Here is a 21464-nt window from a genome sequence, read left to right as displayed (position 1 = left end):
AATACATTTGACGTGAGGCGCTCGATAACTGCTACAATGGAACCATTGGTGATATTGTAAATGGACTAATCACGTGATTTCCCCTGCCCATTTTTAATAGGCAGGATAACTAATTAATTCATTATCCCAAAATGCAAATGAGCTCTCCAAGCCTGAACAGCATCCATTTGCTTCTCGCCGCCGGTCTATCTTCCCACTACATCAGGGGTGGGCAAACATTTGTGCCCAAGGGCCACATTTGATTTTTAAAATGAACTGATGGGCCAGGTCATCCGTAGACTTTTTTTGTAACATTGTTTTATATAAATGTATGTATGTGCATGTATATACACTATATATATATGTATATATCTATGTATATATGTGTGTTATGTATGTATATATGTATATAATTTTTTTAAGTCACTTCAAATCCCACAAAGTGGCTCTCGTTGGTAAATATGCATGTGCAGTACCTACAGCGTCCCCCTCTTGGAACATCAATCAAACTACCACCACTAACCACCGTCTTGCCCTTGATAATAATTATTTTAAATCTGCTCCATGGTTTGGTTTCATCTTATGTTTTGCGTGTAATGTTGAATTGAGAGGTTATTGTTTTTGAGTGAAGAGTAGGGCTGTGTTCAGAATCGGTCACTCATTCCCTACTCCCTTGTCACTATCTAGGGATGTTTACATAGTGGACTACATAATTCGCTCATCAGTGAAATGAAAAAGAGCTTTTGAAAACTACTTGGCATGCCATTTTTACGTCATTGCTGTCTCATAATTACAACGTACTCAATAGTCAGCTGAGAAATCAAAATATTGTTTTAAGATGATTCCATCCTTCCATTTTCCGCTTATCTTCACAAGGGTCAAGAGTGAGCTGGAGCCTATTCCAGGAAGAGGTACCTAGATGCCACCCTTAAGCCATCTTTAGCATATCGTCACTGCGCTGTGAAATACGTATCCGATCTAGGACCACATATGAAAGCGACGCAGGTCGGATTTGAAAAAATCAGAATTGAGCCGTTCAGACGGACATAGAAAAAAAAAATTGCATACAGTTCGCATACAGGCAAAAAAAATCCAATCTGGGATCTTTCCCTACGGTGTGAACTTATAGCCTTAGGTCAGAGACATTAATTACGATAAGTGGAGTCCAAATCGTTTGTACAGGTGCTGTCCTTAGGTTTGACTGTCCAAAGAGGCCCCAATTCGTTTGTTTATTTGTATTTTTTGGACATCGTTTAATCAAACTGCCCTCGTCGGCTACAGTACATACTTCCTGGTAATGCATCGGCGCATGCGTGCTACCTCCAACGCATCAATCAACCCACCACTTACACCCTTTTTTCCCATGATAATTATTTTAAATCCGCTGCACTCTCTTTTTGTGTCTCGTGTCGAGTTGAAGGGTGATTGTGTTTCAGCGAAGACTAGGTCAGCCATGTGGATACGTCTGTTGAACAGCTGAGGAGGAGGAAGAGGGGGCCGATAAGGAGTGTGCGTGTGCGTGTGCGTGTGTGTTTGCGCGCGCGTGTGCGCGCATGGAGAAGTGAAGCACAAGAGGAGGAGGAGGAGGAGGAGGAGGAGGAGTGGGGGCGTGTGTGCATGCGTGCGCGCGTCTGTGTGTGTGTGTGTGGAAAAAAGGAAGCGGAGCCTGTAAACGGCGAACTCGCTTGCTTTCCTCTTACCCTCCAAGCAACCAGCAGCTCCGGGCTACTTTTTTGTTCCCCCCCACCCCCTTCTCGTCGTCGATGAAACAGCGAGTAGGAATACTTCGGACCGGGCTGGGGGGGAGGAGGTACCGCCGAACGCCGCTCTCGCCCGTCCCTACCCAGCTCGCCTCGTTGCCTTCGGACCAAGGAGCGAGGTGAAGCCGTCTTTTGTTGAAACAAGTGCCGCTCGCCTCAGTCAGTTCCTTCTGCATGCGGCCAGTGGGGGTTTATTCGTTTAAGTGAAGAAAGTCTGCTTTGTGCGTGTGTGTCTGGATTTGGTGCAGCGAGTTCGTTGGGTCATCCCGGGCGAGGATTTAAAGAACTTGTTTGCACCAGGACTCCCCAAGAATCACCAGACTGGCGGGTGAGTAGTTGAACGCGCGGGTGGGGTGGGGGGGTTGGGTTCTAGTCTGCCAACGCGTGTGTGGAATGAGAACTATCTGATGACTAAAGCCAGGTGGAATTTAAAATGTGCACTTTAGTTGTTGTTATGTTTGTTCCGGGTGCAGCGAGTACGTGTGACCGCGTGTGTTGTGAATAAGATGAAAGTTGGCTAGGTTGTTGAAAACTTGACTGCTGTTCTGACCAGAAGATGCTTTTGGAAGGAAAAAAACCCCACAAGAAAACAAAAGGCCCTGATGGTATCTCATCCCACTGTTTAATGCTGGATCTGCGGGATCCCCCCAAATTTAATGTAGACGTTTTAGCTCTGGGATTGTGATTATTACAGTGTCATAATAGAAAATAGCTGACTGTTTTGGGAGGGAAAGGACTGTTTCAGTGAATGGTGTACCATTTGAAAACTGTTGAAGGACCACCAGATTAACTTGACTTCCCCCTTCAGCACCCCAGAGGCTATGAACTCTGGCCCGAGCACATGCAGCTCTCACTGTGGGGGTGAAAAGAAGCGGGGCTGTGCCTGTTGCTGAAAAGAGCAAGGGGGGGACGCTTAGTTGGTGGGATGTGTGTATTCAGGGAGGCAGATGAGAATTTGAGAGCAGACCAAATTATTTGTCTGAAAGGCAGCTTATCTAATGTTTTCCAGTCTATGAGGATGAGAAGTGTGTGTTCGAGTGAGCGCACTCAAGCCAAAATTGCAAAATTGGTCATAGTGAGTATTCATGTGACACCAGTCAGAAGTCATATCCACAGCAGGGCTCGTGGCCACATAAGCACAAAGAAGAAACACTCAAAGGAGCTGTGTAGTGATTGCCTCCAATTGCTGCTGTTGTAAAAACAATTTCTTCCCTCTTCCTTGAATATTTCACCCAGCTATTACTCAGATGTTGCATTGCTAATTATGCGGAGCTGAATCTCCAACATGCCTGCATGGCTTCCTGTATTCCCCAACAACACTACCACTGAAGAGAAGTGACCTCTAGTTTAACGATTCAGATGTGATTTATCCACTGGAGTTTGGAGACGCAGTGTGGGCTCGCTTACATATAACGACACGTTATTGGAATGCAAAGGACGTTTAAGCTCTCGAAAACGGTCCGACTAGCAAAGGGCAGCTTGTGTTGCAAAAGTCGTCGAGGAATGTAGCTGTGTGGCATTGTATAAACACCAGGTGCAGTTCTGGTTAAACATTTGACCGAGGCTGACTGGCTGTTTCCGATTAGAACGCCGCCAGATCAACATTGTTTCATCACAGTTTCTTTCCATATCGTCATTATGGTGCAACTACTCTCGATGTGATAGGGGATTATCTCGTTTGTGTAGCATTTGTGCATAGTGACTGCATAACAAGTGATAATGTTATCATAGATCACTTTGTTGCTGTTTTATCCGTTCCCAATTTAAAATATTGTTCCCCCTTTAGTAATCCTGCTCAACTATTACTATAAATCCACTGCGCTGTTGATTTACTCATACTCTTTATTTGACTGTGGTCAGAATTAAGTGTTACATTGATGTTTCGGCTTGCGGGGTTCTCAACATTGCATACTTGGTCGACACTCGGCTCCAAACCATGTGAACGGCATTTTACGGTACATTTCCACCTCACCATTTATGTTGTCACTGCAAAAAATAGAACTGAATTCTTCAATGAGTGTTTTCCAGACAACTCATTTTCGTTATTCAGTTAGCTATTGACACCGCTGTAGGTGAGTAAATGTTTCATCAGGAGTTCGGCTCCTTTCTCTTCTGTTCACTGTAAATGGGTTAATAGATCAACAAGCAGTCACATTCTCTGATGCAACCTCGTCCCACGTTTGAAACAGCTTCTTGCCGTCCCCGCTTAAGGGTGTGCCATCCATTTAGTTTCACTACTTGCGGACAGGCCGAAAGGGGAAGTGGTCAGCCATGTTCGGGTGATGCGCGCAGGCAGCATCCTAAAGGTTGAATGTGATGAGGTTGCAACGGGATGAGAATTTAGCAGCCAAATCTCGCCATTAAACGGCCGTTTATCCCTTTCCGATTTGATGTTTGAAATGCCGCTTACCGACACTTGCAGCACTTTGAACCTGGCGTACCCTTTGATCCCGGTCCGATTCCTCTTGTCTGCGGTGGCTGTTCGTGTAAAGTAAGGGAGGTGAGGTAGCAGCGTGAGTCACCCCTGCACAAACAGCACTTGTAGCAGAGAGCTGGTAAACATTCAGCTCACACACCGGCACATGTTTGAGTGTCACCTCTGAGGAATCTGACATCTGTATCAAAGAGGCTGTTTCCAAGCACGGACAGCAGAGAAAGAGGGAGAGACATGTTTCATAGAAACAGGCTGCACCGGTTGTCCAGCCGCTTACAGGCAGATGAATGTTTGACAGCGCTGGAAAAATATTATTTAATGTGCTCGCACAATGGCACCACTGGGACTGCACCACGCTGTGTCTCTGGCCCCTTTTCCTTCCTGTGACAGGACGATGGCAGCTGTTGGCTGGTAGAAGAACGAGGGAAAAAAACATCTAGAGATTGTCTCGGGTTTTTTTTGTTCTTTTGCCTTCATCCTGAATGATGTAATAAACAAAGAATTGGAGGAAAGAGGTGTAAATGATGCAATGGTGACATGTCTCTCATTTTCTTTCTAATACCAAAGTCCGCTGGGGTCTGCATATTTTTCCGTTTTGTTGATGCGTTGAGTGTCTATGCTCTGTTTCGATTACACGTAGGTGACCCAGTTGTTTTTCTAGTTGCCGGTCTGTTAATTACTGCCGTCTGTTTGGGTGTGTGAATGCTGCTTAGTTGCGCACACGCACGCGCACATAACCCGCTGTCACCCTCCCACTTTTGACCTCAACAATGCAGGATTTGCGAGAGCTGCCTCATCATAAAGAGAGGCAGAAAATCAATGAGAAGCCTTGCCTTCCATGCCATTGTTGCCATCACTTCCATCCCCCTACAAACAGGCAGACATGGTTGTGTGAAGGACTCAGGGGTTTTACACGCGTTATTTTATTTTATTTTTTTTCAAGAATTGTGTCATGTTGGTTTTTTGTTTACGTGGCTGCCGCAAAAATTTGAAAAAAACGATAGCATTATCAAGGATATGTGTCCAGTCTGGGCATGCGTCAGTATATCGGAGAACATGTGCGGCATGTTTTTTGTTGTTGTTGTTTTGTTTTTTAATTTTCACGTTAATAGCATTAACATCAAAAGCAAAAAATGGACATACGTGTTTTTCACATCGACGATGTGACCATCAAAACAATAACTGCTAAAGTCAATGCTGAAGTAGTATTTGGATGTATTCTAGTCATTGTCTCAAGGGAAATTCCCTTTGCACTGCTATATTTATTTGTAGCACACCACAGAGAGAAGCAGAGATTACAGCTCAATGTTACCACGACAGTAATCAGGGAGCAGACGAGCATCTTCTTGGTTCAATGTATTCTTGCTCTCCAAACCCTATTTTCAATGTGTTTTTTTTTTTTTTTTTCAGGCCTGCGGGATAATTTTGACATGGTTGTTGTTTCACGGTACAACCTAAATGATTGAGCCAGCCTGGTAAATCCTCACACGTGGTTTTTCAGTGAGCCAAGTCCATACTTGCCACATATTTGATGGAGCTCACATGAAAAGGCAAATACTTTCTGCTGTATGAAGACAAAACTCGAACATGAAGAAGAAGTGGCGTTGTGCTTTGATTGTTCGTATAAAAAAAAAAAAAATCCATCTAATTTGTTGTATGCACAGTGGAAGGGCCGATATGTTTAATTAACATAAACCCCAGGAGCCACGAATGAGTGAGAAATTGGCATAATTGAAAACAGGTCCTATCTTCTTTCCTCCCCTCTGTGTGCACATCCTTGAAGCAGCTCAGCTCATCGGAGGGCACTTTCACACATGTTAAGTGTGTGTGTGTGTGCGTCCGTGCGTGCGTGCGCACGAGAGAGAGAGAGAGAGAGAGCGAGCGTGAGAGAGAGACATCTGGCTTTGTTAAAGCCAGTGCATGGTCATAAAGTGAAATGGCGATTCCCCCCACAGGGCTACCTGCTCCGAACGCCGTCATCTGGAGCCTCCCTTTTGACATCCCATCCGACAGCAGCTCTGTAGCGTCAACACTCAAGCTTAACTTTACAATCATGAGAGATAAAGAGACAGTACATTAATTTTCAGACACTAAAGCAGCTATCGTTAAGGCCTTAATGTGTGTTTTTATGGAGCACTCCCAATTGTCCACAATTGAATCCCTCAAAAGAAGCATATACTCGCCCGTTGGGACGTTGCCCAACTAACCTGTGTTTGCTTTCCACACACTGCACTAGCCACCTCCTGATTTCTGAGCAATTGTCGCAAAATAGGATAATCAAGTAACCGCAGCACGAACGTGTCCGTGCTGTGGCTCCGTATCCTATTTTAGAGAGTAAACATTTAATGCGTTTAAATGTATCACCGCTTTATTTATGCATAGAATCTGCTGTTAACTCTGAATTATACATCAGTCAATGAATAATGCATCGGTGCCATTCCTTAATGATTACTTGCCAGGCAGCGAATGGTAATATTTGCTGATACATTTAGCCATTGATCTTGCTTGTGTTTAACAGCGCTGGTAGAAATGATGCTGCTCCATTTTGTCTTAAGGGAGCTTTTCTTTGTTTTGTTTTTTTTTGGGTCAGAGGTAATCAAGCAAGCAAGGAAGCAAGCTAATTGCTGTTTTTTTTTTTTTTTAGTGATGTCTTTTGGAAACGACAAGTAACCCCTTAGGAATGAAAACAAAATGGATGTAGTCTTTCAGAGCGTACACACACACACACACACACACACTCTCGCTCTCTCTCGCTTGTATTTATAGATGTCATTTGTTCCATTTTTACAAAGATCTCAGAAAGACCCCCAATTTCTCCTTCTCCTGGCTGCTCTTAAGATGATGACTTATTCATCCCAAGATTTCAACAGATCAATGTCCAATTACAGTTTTGTCTTTACTGGCTTGTAGCCGTTCCCGGATGGAGTGTTTGTTTGAAGTGCACAGTCTAGACCGTGTCTGCCGGACGGGTAATTTAACCTCTCCTTCGTAAAGGTTCTTTTGATACGCGTCTTTATTGGCGGCGCTCTTAACAGCTGCACCGAGCCAGATTATTGGCACATTATCCGCACACTGCTGTGAGTCTAGCGTTGCCTTCGCACCGACACACACACACACACACGCACACACTGCCCGTAACTGCACAGATGTATTGCTTGTCCACACAATGAGAAAATATTGACTTGTTGTCACTCACTCATTTGATTAGGCGTGAGGGTGATTTTACATTTCATTTGTCACCCCGGCAACGTAAATTGGAGAACACTATGGCAGCCTCCTTTCTGTTTATCGAGGAAGCGCTGGAGCATTGCAGCCTATCACATCTGGAAGACCTCTCTCAAAGACGCAATGAATGGCTTTGTCGCTCGCATAGTATTATTTGCACTTGTCAGCTGGTATTCGGGAAAAAAAAAAAAAAAAGCCAACATTCAGTCGCTGTGTGGGAGTGATGTACTTCATCGAAACTAGTTCTATTTTCCACTTTAGTAAAGTGACATCTGTTAAGCCTTATTTTCACTTGCCTGTAAAATACCGGCGACTAATGCAATTTTAAGGCACGTTTTATATTGAGCAGGTTGAGGTTGACACTTGTTTCAAATTCCCGTGAAGTTCAGTTTTCTTCAAAATTTAGCACACTCCTGAGAAGTGTTGCTACAAACCTGTCAAATGTGAATGATTAAGAAAACAGGTGAGCCATGACAAAATGGCCGCCCCCTAAAATGGATAAAAACAGGTGGATTTGCTGCTTGACTCATATTCCACAAACACGGCATTAATCAGAACGCTGTGTTTAGAGTAGTGGAGGTGCATGCAACATATTACTGTAAAGGAAAATTTGTAGTTGACTTCACCTTTAAAAAAAAAAAAAAAAAAAGTCATTGTCTCCGCTCTCCAATGCTGTAGGGGTTTTCCACTGAATGCGTGAAACCACGCCCCGCCGAACAATAAATGATCTAGCAACTTTTTTTTACCTTCAAATCCTTTGATGTTTGAGCTACTTAAAAGTATCCATTGAAAGCCTACGGTGATTGGAATATATCCCACCAGGTGCTCGTCACCAACTAGCTTGCGGACTATCAGGCTTTCGGGGCTCCTTTCAGTCGGTGGACTGGTAGAGGACTCATCTACGGCATCACCTTCTCGCTTGCGAATTAAAATGACGACTCCCAGCTGTTCTGTAAATTGTGGCATCCAGGCAAAATTCTTTTTCGGCGTTTAGGCGTAACTAGCTCTAAGTGTTGGAAGGTTTCAATTCAGCATTCTAAACTTGTTTGAATCATGTAAGTCGAAGTTGTTTCTGAAGAAAGTGGAAAGTGGCATCTTGCCAATTAAAGATCATTCAACGCGTATTTCGATACATGGGACTAGTGCTGCACGGGGTACCGGTACCAGTACTGTACCCCAATTTTTCGGTGTCGAAAACGGCTCGATGCCATTTTTTTTTTTCAAACACCGGTATTTAAAAAAAAAAAAAGTTTAATTTACATGCAGTCTCTAAAATATAATCAAGTATGGAAAGAAACTAATATATTTATTTACTGTATCTCGCTCTCTCTCCCTCGTATGCAAATGTTCATAAATGTTTAATAATGTTTATAATGTTACTTTCTTATCAAGCATATCCTAATATTTTGAATTAATAACAAATCTTTAAAAAAAAAATTGAAGTTCTTTCACCAGTTATAATTTTGCTGCTTTTTTGCTGATTTTGAATTTTTGACGAGGTACCGTTTCGGTATCAGTATCGCTGTTTTGCCCAATCCTCCCCAAAAAATCAAGGAATACTGAAATGGCGAAAAAACAGTTTACACTGTATCTCCAACTAATGATTTGCAAGAATGATATAACTTGATTATCAAGTGGACTGCTGCCAATATTATTACCATTTACCACTAATAATGAATGATTAAGGCATATAACAGTCTGTTCTGTGGACCCGGTCATAATGAGAGCACCTTATAGGGATCACCGGTGGCCTTGTTCCTGCAAAAATAATGAGGTAGACACTCTGAGCTGCCCCAGGCTGCATGTTAGGGGCTGATCTCTCTCTGAACCGGCAAATCATCTGTTTTCTTTTTTTTTTTTTTTTTTTTTTAATACTAAAAAGACAGGCTAATGGCTTTTCTTGATGTGTGTGCGTGCATGTAAGAGTGCTTACAGCATCACTAGTGTTCATTCACAGGCTCATCTAATTGGGTTGATTGTCAAGCTGAGTTGATGCAGACGGAGAGAGAGAGAGAGAGAGAGAGAGAGAGAGAGAGGGAGAGCGTTTTGGGGGAGGGGATGAGCAATTCTCAGGAAGGGATGACTACACAATCCAGATATGTAAACAAGAACTGAAAAGATTTTAAATCACTAGGCAGATACCACCGTGTTTCCTTTTGACGAGTAAAGCTTTCGAAAGGAAATATCTATACTTTGCCCAGACATGTGCCCGGCTAAGCATTTAAAACATGTAAACCACACGCGGAAAATGGGAGCGCTTGAGTAAATCATTCAGTGTGACCGTGCGCCATAAAACAAAGAGAGGGGAGAGTTAAAGGCAACAGATGCTCACATGGTTTGATTGTGCTTATTGGAGCATGACCTCTGCAGTCTAAACAGTAGACAATGATGCTGTGTCTGGCTAATACTCTGCCACTCATCTGTTCTCTAGAGGCATTTTGCTGTTATTCTTTTCTGATCGTTTTATGCATTTATCTCCAAATTTTACATTACTTTTTTTTTGCCGATGCTTGCTATTGTCATAGCACACTGAATCCTCTGTGTACAGTGGACCCGCTATTCGTCGGGGATAGAGAATGAGCCAGGCCGCAATTTCCACAAATAATTGAAGCCACCTCTACCCCCCATGATGATACAATATGTGATAATTAGGGTTGTAACTAGGGATAGACCGATTATCGGCACCGATATTTGGCTTTTTGACGAATATCGGCATCTGCCTTTTTTAAAACTCTTTCTGGCCGATTGATAAATTGATAATAAATCAATTTAAAATTGTGGAAATGAAAACAAAGATATGTGAAAGTTTAACATTTCTGTCATTTTGAAATTTCCATTTGTCGAAAACTACATGGAGCTATTGTTTGTTTTCATTTATCCTTTTTAAGACATGCTGACAACCCCGGAAGCTCCCTGAACTTTTTGTTAGAATTTTATAACAGAGATGTACATTGTCAAAAATTTGTGGAAATAAAAAAATCAACATTGTGCAAACCTGAAACATTGTTCAATAAACATGCTTAAAGACGTTGCAACAAAGTTAAGAGTACATTTTTCTTTTGCTCCAAATATCGGTCATCGGCCTCCTTCACTACTAATAATCGGTATCGTATCGGCCCTGAAAAAGCATATCGTTCTATTTGTAGTTGTAACTGTTCACTCGATTCGATTTATCATCTATTATTATTTTTTAATCGCTACCATGCTTGTCTCTGTGTGCTAGTGTGGTGCTGCAGCCATTCGCAAACGCAATATGCGATGATGTTTGGCGCAAGCGTGTCAAGTAGGGCTGCCACAAACCTATTTTGCTAGTCGACTAATCACCAACAGCACTAACACTATGAAACTACCTATAATTACAAAAAAAGTACTACTAAACATTTCGCCTTTTGGGGCACCTATCCTTTTTTAAAGCAGAGAGTGAAATCGAATGAGTCAAATTAGGGAAAAGCATTGTGCTAAATAAAACTGAACTAAACACTTTTATTGGTTTTTATTTAACCTTAATCCAAAACGTTTTGTTTTGCTTCTCTAATATACATAATTTAATCTACATATTCAAAATGTGGTATGGGAAATAATAGCAATCTTTAGCAATCTAAATTACTACATTGTAACGAGTCAATGTTATGCCTTTCATAGTGCAGTAACCATTTAAAGGTTTGTGGAAAATAGGTCATGTTGTGTTAACTTGGGGTGCTGAGATTTCTGATTCCTAAACACAACACTCACAGTGACCCTGAAGCAGCACGTCCTATTGCTGCTCCATGATCGCTCACTAATGCCTCCATAACCCATAGAAGACGCAACCATATGTTATCGTACCACAACAGGACATGCATGGTAGCCCGTGTGTGCTAACTAAAGCTAGCTTTCAGAAACAACTGTCCCAATGTGGGAAGTGAAATCGGGCATCGATTGCAAACGTTAGCTGTAATTCGGTAGCCCTAACACTGTTACCCACAATGCTTCTGTTTACATCACGGATGACCCGGATTACCACTACTGCGCATGTGCGATGCAGAGAAGCATGCCGGCCATGGGATACGAGGCTTTTTCGAGAGAGAAATACAACGCCAAATAATTACATATATAAATAAACGACGCGCCGACTATTAAAATTAACTGTCGATGATTTTGATTGTTGAAGTTGTCGTGCTAGGGATCTAATCTTGGCAGTTCTAGTGTCAAGTAATTTACCCAATGTGCGTATGCAGTTTGTTTACAGCAGAGACGAATGGCTATGGTTAACATGGCGTTACGAATTGATTTTTTTTTTTTTTTTTTTTACATTGATGCATATTTTAAGCATATTTTATGGATATAAAATCATCCCTAGTGATAATGGATAAAAATATAATTGCCTACATTAATAGTTTAGACCACAAATATACCACAAGCTATGATCCTTAACACACTTTAATAGCATTTCATACACTTACTATGTTTAAACATAGCTGTCCTCTTAAAAATGCAAGTACTGTACAGTAGAAGGCTGAAGAATAAATCAAGTTCAAATTGACATCACAGTGTAGTAGTTTAAGGCAGCAATTTTAGCCCCCCCCGCCCCCACTGCTTCATTTGAGTTGGTCGATAGGCTTTATTTTTAATACATACTTGTATGTATATCTTATTCATTTATTTATATAGTACCTAGATAAGTGCATTGCTTAAGAAGTGCAGTCCACATGTTTACATGTCATAGTGTCATGAAACATGAAAAGTTGAAAAGAGAGAGTGACAGATTTGTTTGCAATATTTTAGTAATCTGATTTAGGACTTGCTGATGAATGTTTACGCCACACTTGTTTGGTAGAATTTTGTGAAGTTGTCATAGTGCTTAACGCTTAACAGACTGCTCATCAAAGTGTTAAGTATGTTAACAATTGTAATTTAAAGTAGTTACAGAAACAGTTTTTTATATTAATTCATGGTTCAATTGCATTTATTTTAGCGTAAGTCTAATTTTAAGACCAAAACAATTATGCATAATAAAGCTCAACCCCAGAAACATCTTGGGGCGAATGACACATCTCTTGCCAGTCTCCGCATTGCCTGCTCCGTGCAGTTATGTCACTGCCCCCCCCCCCCCCACTCGCCACTTCCTGACTTCCAGCAGCATGTTAGAAATGTTAGAGAATTCAAAAACTAGCTTGTTTTACAAGCTCTTTCTTTACCATGTCATATAAAATGGCAAGTTTCCTGCTGATAAAAGGTTACGTTCTGAAAAGCGGCCCCACCCCCAAAAAACCCTGCATATGGGTGGGTGAATGGGCAAGTCCCGATCTACGAATGCGCGGTGGGTTGAGTATACTCACTTTGACAGCTTGTACTGTTTTGCCAGCATCAACTGAGTGAGCGGCTCTAGTTGCATTAACGACAAAGCCACTGTGTGAGTGACACTGCTATGACAGAGTGAGATGACTACATTTGCTAGAGAAAGATCAGTTGCAAAGCAGGCCAGTTTTCCAAAATGCCTTTCCGGGGGCTAGCGTTTAGATCAGCGTTGGGGCAGTGATCTATAGCCACGTTCCACCAAGCGCTACACTTGACTTCATCTTTGACATGCTACAATTTGAAGCGGTAATACCCTGATCTGGTGTGAGATTCCACGGCCGGGTGTGAACTAAGGCTGGATAACAATAGTTGAATGAGCTACAACAAACCAGCTTGACAAATGTGCCAAATAATTCAACAAATAAACGGAACAAGAACCACGACCATGCTGCTTGCTGACATTTATTGCAAACAGGAAACACAATTGTCTTCACGTCCATAGTATTTTGAAAATGGTGCGCTCCAGTTCATTTCTGTTGTTGCACAGAAGACAAATTGTCTCTATCAAACAGACTCCAGTGTGCTTATCTATGCAGTGCTTTTACTGCAGATGAGAACAGTAATTGATTAATCAACAAATTGATTGTTAATAAATCTGTTAATTATATTGATTGAAGCAGTTGATGAACTGCAACCTTGTGTTGCATAAATTCAGTTTTCAGGTGTTTGGTTGTAGTCAAACCACAGCTGAACTATGGAAAGTTGAGCTACATCCACATATGGCACAACCAAAATTATTTTGCGCAACACGACACTGGCATGGAAGCGAGTTCAGCAATTCAGTTATTTTTAAAAACAATAACAGACTAGTTGAATATTAAGTTTTCCCATAGTAAGTGGCCACCCCTAACATCTTCCGTAACATACATACAGTCGGGGAATAGTTTTTGTTGGAAACGAGTCTAATGATCAAGTTAACACCCACTGATGAGCAGTCCAGTTTTCCCGTGGATCTATACTGCCCACGGGTCCCCAACCCTGCCCCCGCCTCTCAGACTGCCGACTTTGGCGCTCACGCAGTACACCACTTGCTCTGGTGCTCCCTACCACCCACCGTAGGGGCTTATCTTGCTAGCATAACAAAGCTAACAAAGAGGATTGTAACCATAACGCCTCGTCAAAATGGGGGCCTTTGTTCAGAGATCATTGGAGAGGACATCATAGCAAGGAGGAGTTGTAGTAGCAGTCAGGCTTTTGATCCTCAAACGCTCAGCGTGTTGTTGCTGAAGGAGATCCCTTTCCTGATAAGGCTTCACAGAAAGGTATTCCTCTGGGACTGGGCTATTGAGGGATTTCTACAGTTCTACCATGTGCCGATTAGCACCTTGTCTACACGTAGCCGGGCTTTTTTAACAACCGTATATCCCCCCCCCCATTCCCCCCGCCGGCGGTGGAATACACATTAAAAAAACGCATCCACACGTAACCGCAGAAGTGCGTTTTCAAACGCACGCCAAGTCTCCGGGTGGCAGTAGTTAGCCAAATACTGTCCATTCAGAAGGAACCTCTGTCCTTCGACGTCACTTCTTTGAAACCAAAAACACGGGGCCAAACTCGTTCGGGAGAACCGACAAGAGGTCAGAATTGCTTTTAAACCTTTCATCGAGAAGCAGTGGTTGGTTGCGGACAAATAAGTAAGCAAAAAGCGCATCGAGAATGGCTATAACCAAAGCAGTACCGCAAGAGTCCATGTTGACTCTAATGAAAACACAAATCGCGCAAGTGACGTCAAAGCATCGTCGTCGCGCGGTGACGACGTAAATCTCTGGCTATACCCGTCCAGATGAAAACGCGGATCAGGAGATATCTGGATGTATCCGCAAATCCCCACTGCGGCCGGAGTTTTGCGTTTTCACTGAAGAAACTCCGGGGACGTGTGGATGATAGGGCTTATATCCGGCGTTTTCAAAAACCTAGGCTACGTGTAGCCTAAAGGAGCACTTTTTAAAAACATCCCTTAGTTGTGTGCGGCGTGAGGAGAAGATGCACGATTTGGCTTTTGCGATGCTAGTCACCTTGGTGTGATCTGCCACTCTGCTAGGATAAATATTTAATGACAACACGGGGGGGCTGAAATAGAGCTATTACATGCGGGTGCTGAGAAATGGACCGGTCTATTTAGAGCCAATACTCTTCCATAAGGCCACAGCATTAGTGGATACCCAATGTTATTCGTGTTTTGTGTGTGAGAGGCGTGTCACTCTTCTAACTTGCCGGAGTGATGAAAAGTAAGAGCTTTCTGTTATTTAGCAGCCATTCATGAACCAGACGCCCTTGATGGGTGCGTCTGACTGAGGTTAATATACACGGATCCTGTTATGGCACATGTCACTTGAACTAGTATCAGAGGTGGAACAGCTGTATGTCTTTGCCCTTTACCTCGTTGGTTTTTGCTCCGCTTCATGCCGCATGTTTCTCGCCCTCTGGGCTTGCGTCTCTTTCTTGTTACTCAAAATGGATTTGAAGTTTGCATCGCTGATGGCTGCTAAAAGGTTTTTGCGGTGCGGGTAAGTTCTGATCTGTGGAGATTCCTCATCCTAGCCTGACTCTTTGACACACGCATGAATTGCGTCTTTAAAGGCTCGCTTTCACATCTTTGGCCAGGATCACGACGAAGCATAATGGGGCTCTGCGCTGATCTGTATTCTGTATTCAGTCCTCGTGTTTACTCATTACACGATTGCTGTTGCGAAAGCAACTACTTTCACCTCTCATGCTGGGCGCTTTCGGGTCACACTGCGGCTCTTGTTCCTTTTCACTGAAGTTGCCAGCTCCCTGCGGCTTCCAACCAGCCCAGTGATGTGCATTAACATCTTACGTGTCAGCGTAGGAAATAGGTGCGTAAACACAGCACAGTTCTCGACGCATTTCCCGCCGCTGTATACCGGCGGCCCTTTTCAGCCTGCACAGATGAGTGCCAAGATCAATAAAGCTCTTAGTGCGAAACCATTTCGATCAGGACTGGCTTTGCTACTGCTCATCACAGGTTTTATATACATCGGTTGAAATGAAACGCAAATCTAATCAAGTGAGCCCCCTGTCCTCTTGCATGTGTTTCCAGCTGCTCAGACTTCCATGAACACATCAATTGGGAGGCATTTCCTACTCATCGTAGGTTTGCCCTGCTGAGTAGCAAGCGAGGAGATGGAAGCGGGGAACTGCTGCGTAAAGTGATCCGGCCCGCTTTGCTGACTGAAGCAGAATGGCGCGCTCTCTCTCTCTCTCCAACAGAACTACTGGCATCATAAATAAGCGCAGAGAATGTTTTTAGAGGGATAAACTGTGCTGCTTTGATAGTGAGCAGAAAGGAAGGGCCCTTTGGACCCCTTGTTTGAGAAAGCGAAAGACAGCCTCCTAAGTGCCCTCTGTCCCTCCCATTAATTATCATTTGATGGTAAGGAAATAAGAGAGAGTCACTTTATGAAGCATAATTATTCATTGCCCTCATTGAACTACCCCTCCCCTCTTGTGCTAAGCGAGGAAGCCGGCAGGCCTGTCAATTGAACCCCCCCCCCCCTGCCGAATTTGGCTGTTTAAAGAGGAACTGGAGGGAGCAGGGTGAAGGGCGCCATTTGCCCCTGTGATAGATGAGGAGAGACAGCAATGTACGTTAGGTGCATTTGAAAGAAAGACAGAAGGTCAAGGCGTATTACACTGCAGCCATTTACTGGCTGAACACACAGGCTGACCTGCGCTGCAAATACAGTAGTGTTTGTGTGCGCGCGTCAATGGCCTACACATTTTAAGATTGAAACGTGTGCAAACAAAGATGAATGCACCACTCTAGTGAATGTGATCTCTGTGGCTTTTTGTACACTTCAAATGCAGCGGGGAAGCTACTTTAACACTGACCGTGGCGTTACAAAACCCGCTTTCGCCCTTGGAGATGGCAGAAGTGCTTGAAGCACATTTCCTGTCCATAAGCACAGTGCGCGCGCGGTGTGCGCTAAACATGACACGAGCTTGACATCACACTTGAGGCTCTGAGGTCAAACACAGTTCAGTTCGTTCCAAATTTGTCCTTATTTTAAAAGGTTGCCTTCGGAAATCATGGAAATGTATGGCAGCATCAAACTTAGCCAATCCAAAAATGAAAATAAGCACCATTAGTGCTTGTGTGTAGTGTTGTTGGGACGTTAAGCATGACTGCATTTTATAAATGATGCAAAAAGTCCAGGAAAAAGCAATACGATTCAACCTTGAATGCTGTCTGGGCAGAGGTTAGAAGGCTAGCATTGTTGGTTTTACGTTACATTGTTCCCAAAGGTTTTGTTTGCATTATAAATTGCGCAAGCAAAGTTGCATTCAAATTGAGAGGTTCCAGAGCATTTGAGACTTGACGTGTACATTGAGTGTTATGTAATTGCGCCAGCACTCACGCAGTGCTGCCTGGACTTAAAATCTTTGTGAAACTGTTTGGGGTTACTTAATGTGTTGGCTGTGCAGGCGGGCATAAGTTGTAAGTTGTCAGTAATTGTCCGGTGAGAGAAAGAGAAGCCAGAAAAAAAAAAAAAAGGCCTGCCGTGGTCAAAGCCTAACATTAACATTCCAGGAATATCTGAGGCTTATTCACAGCCTCTCTGATGCACAGCCCCCGCTTTTTGAAGGCGTCGGCACTCAAGTCAGCTGTGTTGTTTCCTATTTGGACTGTGCACAGTAGAGGATGTAACGAGTAATCTTCAACATGCATCTTGTCTTTGTGTGCTCGGAAGCACAACACGTGCGCCATCAGATCAGCCGAGTCTCAATATTGCACTCAGAAGGGCTGGAGTTTAATCTGCAGATGAGTGCCGTACGCTGTACTGCTGCGTCCGGGAGCTGATTGCTTTTGGCTCCCTCTGGTCATGTTTTATGAAAATAATTGCCTGTTATAGCTTCTGTGTATTTTCAAGTGAAGACCTAAGCATTAGCTTGCGGTGCAGCTTGTAAATCATGCATGTCGTACCTCCTTCAAACCTTTTTAAAATTAACTCGTCGACCTGTATGTATGTAAACGTGCGTGTGGCCGGTGTCCTTGTGGCACAGCACTAAAATGCCGCTGCTGTAGGAGGCCGCCCAGTCCTGAGCGTGAGCGCTACATGTTTTATGAGCTGTCCTCAGAGGATATGTATGGGAGCACTGAGCTGCTTGTTCCAGCAGCGTTTTGATCACTCTCGGCCATTTCCCACACTATTTTTTTTTTTGGGATTGTCTGTGTATGTGTGCAATGAGGAAGTAAGAACACATCCGGCAATATATATATCTCCCCACCAAAACATATAGCTGTGCCTTCTACATCGTGACTATTTGCACGCTCCGGTCACAATGAGGAGATTGTTGATTTTCTCCTCATGTGCCTTTCAGTGGACGCACTCCTTATTGTCGAGGATCAGTGGCCACCACAGCTGAGATGGTGAACACGGTGAATATTCCACTCCCCCAGTGACTGCTTTCAGAAGCCATTCTTTTTATTGTGCAAGCAAACCGTCAAGCGGGGAAGGTTCGCTGACAGCGTCTCGCTGTGTCTCATACGCGATGATTTGTGAGTCATATCTCTGGTCGTTGCGACAATACTGTTGCAGTAATATAGAGGCTACCAAACAATAAAGATGTTCAGAAGATGAATCCTTTCTTTGATTGTTTTGAAAGGGTTATTGGTTAGTTGGATTATGAAAACGGACTTCTCTAATTAGGGGTAATATCATCCTATGGCGCTATTATTTTGTGTTGAATGGGGCATTTGTCCCTCAGCCACTCCCAACCATCTGCGTAACGATTGTGTGCAGGATTTCCCGCACCGCAGCTGGCTAATATCAGTTGGGGAATGGTTTTGTTCACTGGCCTAATAATTCTGCTTGTAGGGGATGTTATCCAAGGCAGCCTTCAGTGCCCCCACCGGCCGTTGCTGCCACGCTCAAGCCTCCTCTTATCTGCCACATCACTCTGGGTGGTAGCTGGAGGATGTAGGGCAGCCTCATGAATACATTCCTTCCTCTTACCACACTTATTTAGACTACCAGTTGTATTTGAACTGATTAATGAGATCATTCAAATGACAATATGCTGCTGGATTCCAAGGGAGAAAGTTGGGGATGTGTGATTGATTGCTGAACATCAAGAAGTAGCTTCTGATTGAGTTCTCCATTATTCAAATCTCACTCTGACAGACAACAAAATCCAAATAAAAAAGTATTTCCCCCTTCTTTGCTCTCCACCAGATTGAATAAATGTCAGATTGACGTTTCTATTCCACCTTCTAGAGCACAGTTCCATATTACAGATAAATGCATTATACATTTAAAGCGGAAGTCAACTCAAACATATTTTTTTCAAGAATATGTTCCCTGCAGGCCCACTAGTGGAAACACGGCATTCTGATTCATTTTGCGTTTGTGGAATATAGCAAAATTCACCTGTTTTTAGCCATCTCTGGGGGCAGCCATTTTGTCTTCTGTCGACTGAAAATGACATCGCAACTGCTCACAACGACCAATCACGGCTGACCTGTTCTCTGAATCTGAGCCGTGATTGGTCGTTGTGAGCAGTTGCGATGTCATTTTCAGTCGACAGATAACAAAATGGCCGCCCCCTGAGATGGCTAAAAACGAGTGCATTTTGCTGCTTAACTTATATTCCACAAACACAAAATTAATCAGAATGCCGCGTTTTAACTAGTGGGCCTGCTGGGAACATATTCTTGAAAAAAATATGTTTAGGTTGACTTCCGCTTTAAGCGCATTTTGTACGTGTCCCTAGTGTCATTGTACATCACATGACCCTTACTACTGTCTTCTAAAAACCAAACTGTCTTTTTGAAGTGTATTCCCTGCCAAAAGAACCGGAGAGAATCTCAATTAAGAGTCGCATTCATGATAACGCCATTCGCCACCACATGCCATATATTCACCGGTTCCCTCCAATCAATGGCACTGGCAGAGAGACCCTTGACTGGTTTCCAGTGTGTCTTATTTAGAAGAAAGGGGAGAAGTGACCATGCCCACAACCTTGGCATTTCCCTCAGCAGCCTCGTGAAAATATGGCATCTCATGAAAACCCTTTGAGCTGCTCAAATGGTCTTGTGCTCGCACAGCCTGAGCATACACTGCAAGATACTATCATCAAGTAGCTGCTGGCATATTCTGTACATAATACACATCATTGTACCAGCCTCCCTCCCTTAGGGCCATTTGGCGATCTCTTGGCAAACAACACACACACGCGCACGCACATGCACGCACGCACACCGGGAACTAGAAAAGGATTTAGTCTTCTTGGATAGATGGAGGAGCGGCTTAAACCCTGTGGTGCACGCAGTCTGATCCTTATCAACGTGAGGTGGAAAGCACTCGACTGCAGATACTTGTATAGTTTATTACAACACATGTATCGCATTTCACACACACAGATAAGGCACACTTTGTGAATAGTCTGGTATTAATCATTGTAGACTCATTCTTTACTGCATTTGCCCTCCAAAGAGGTTACGTTTTTAATCACTATTTTATTTCTCACCATGGTTGAGTTTGTTTATCTTATTTTTTGTGTGAATGCTTGAAGGTAAATGACAGCATTTAGGCAAAAGCAGAAGAATAACATTTTAAGAAGTGAAACTAAGCATTGATCAGGGTGGATTTTTGAGCTACGGGGACCTCTTTAATTAATGCTTTTCAGTTGTGTTTTTTTTTCTAAGGATGGGAGAATCCTTCTCTGAATGTTCTGCTCAGTGTCATACTGAGCTGAGCTGAGCTTCTGGTTGTAGCCAAGTACACTCCCATTTTAATTTTAATTGCCTCAAGGCATCACCACCAATCAATTCTACTTAATGGGGAAGTCAACCCAAGCATATTTTTTCAAGAATATGTTCTATGCAGGCCCGCTAGTTGAAACACAGCATTCTGATTAATATTGTGTTTGTGGAATATGAGTTAAGAAGCAAAATTCACCTGTTTTTAGCCTTCTCGGGCGGTGGCCCTTTTGTCACTTCTGACGACTGAAAATCGAAGTTGCTCAGGGCTCTGATAACGACCAACCATGGCTCAGCTTCAGAAAACAGGTGAGCTGTGATTGGGTGTTACCTGAGCCCTGAGCAACTGTAATGTCATTTTCAGTCGACAGAAGTGACAAAATGGCCGCCCCCCGGAGATGGCTAAAAACGGGTGAATTAACTCTTATTCCACAAAGGCAATCAGAATGCCTTGTTTCAACTAGTGGGCCTGCATAGAACACATTCTTGAAAAAAAAAATGTTTGAGTTGACTTCTATTTTAACAATTATTTTTAGTGTATTTATAATGACTCAATTATAATGCCCATCCCCAGTGCTGATTCATATAAGGATTGTTGTGCCTAGGGCTGGACCGATAATTCAATATCAATATGTATTGCAATTGACACGTGATCGATATCAACAGAAAATGCCTTCGATAAAGCGTTCGATAGAAAAAAAATTGAATACAAACCTGATTGCGGCATGGTGCGTGATATAGGCAATGCGCATCCGCATCCCAAACATGAAGAAGTTAAACCAACGAAGAACCAGCAGCAGCTAACCCAACGTAGCATGCGTACGGGCCTGGCCTACTCGCATCGAGCGAGCGGACTAACTTCGTTCAAACAAATGACCAGTTGAATCAGAACAACTCTTAAAATAAAATAATTATGCATGGTAACCACCTCCGGACGGCGACGTGGTGTACAAGAAAGGAAGTTGCCTGTCTTTGACACGCTAGCTAGATAGCTGAGCCTCGGCAT

General features: G+C 43.2%; 1 protein-coding gene across 2 annotated transcripts in view; it reads left to right on the top strand.

Moving 5' to 3' along the window:
* Window positions 1-1607: 1607 nt before the first annotated feature.
* The window catches only part of rerea (arginine-glutamic acid dipeptide (RE) repeats a), a 106004-nt gene continuing 86147 nt past the window's right edge, over window positions 1608-21464 (top strand). For both annotated transcript variants that reach the window (XM_086048758.1, XM_086048748.1), the window contains exon 1: window positions 1608-2067. The gene's annotated coding sequence lies outside the window, so the exon portion shown is untranslated. The remainder of the gene's footprint in view (window positions 2068-21464) is intronic.

Source organism: Filicampus tigris, chromosome 1, assembly GCF_054856515.1.
Source record: "Filicampus tigris isolate MCC_2025a chromosome 1, RoL_Ftig_1.0, whole genome shotgun sequence".
Taxonomy (NCBI): Eukaryota; Metazoa; Chordata; class Actinopteri; order Syngnathiformes; family Syngnathidae; genus Filicampus; species Filicampus tigris.
This window is presented reverse-complemented; position numbering and strand designations above follow the sequence as displayed.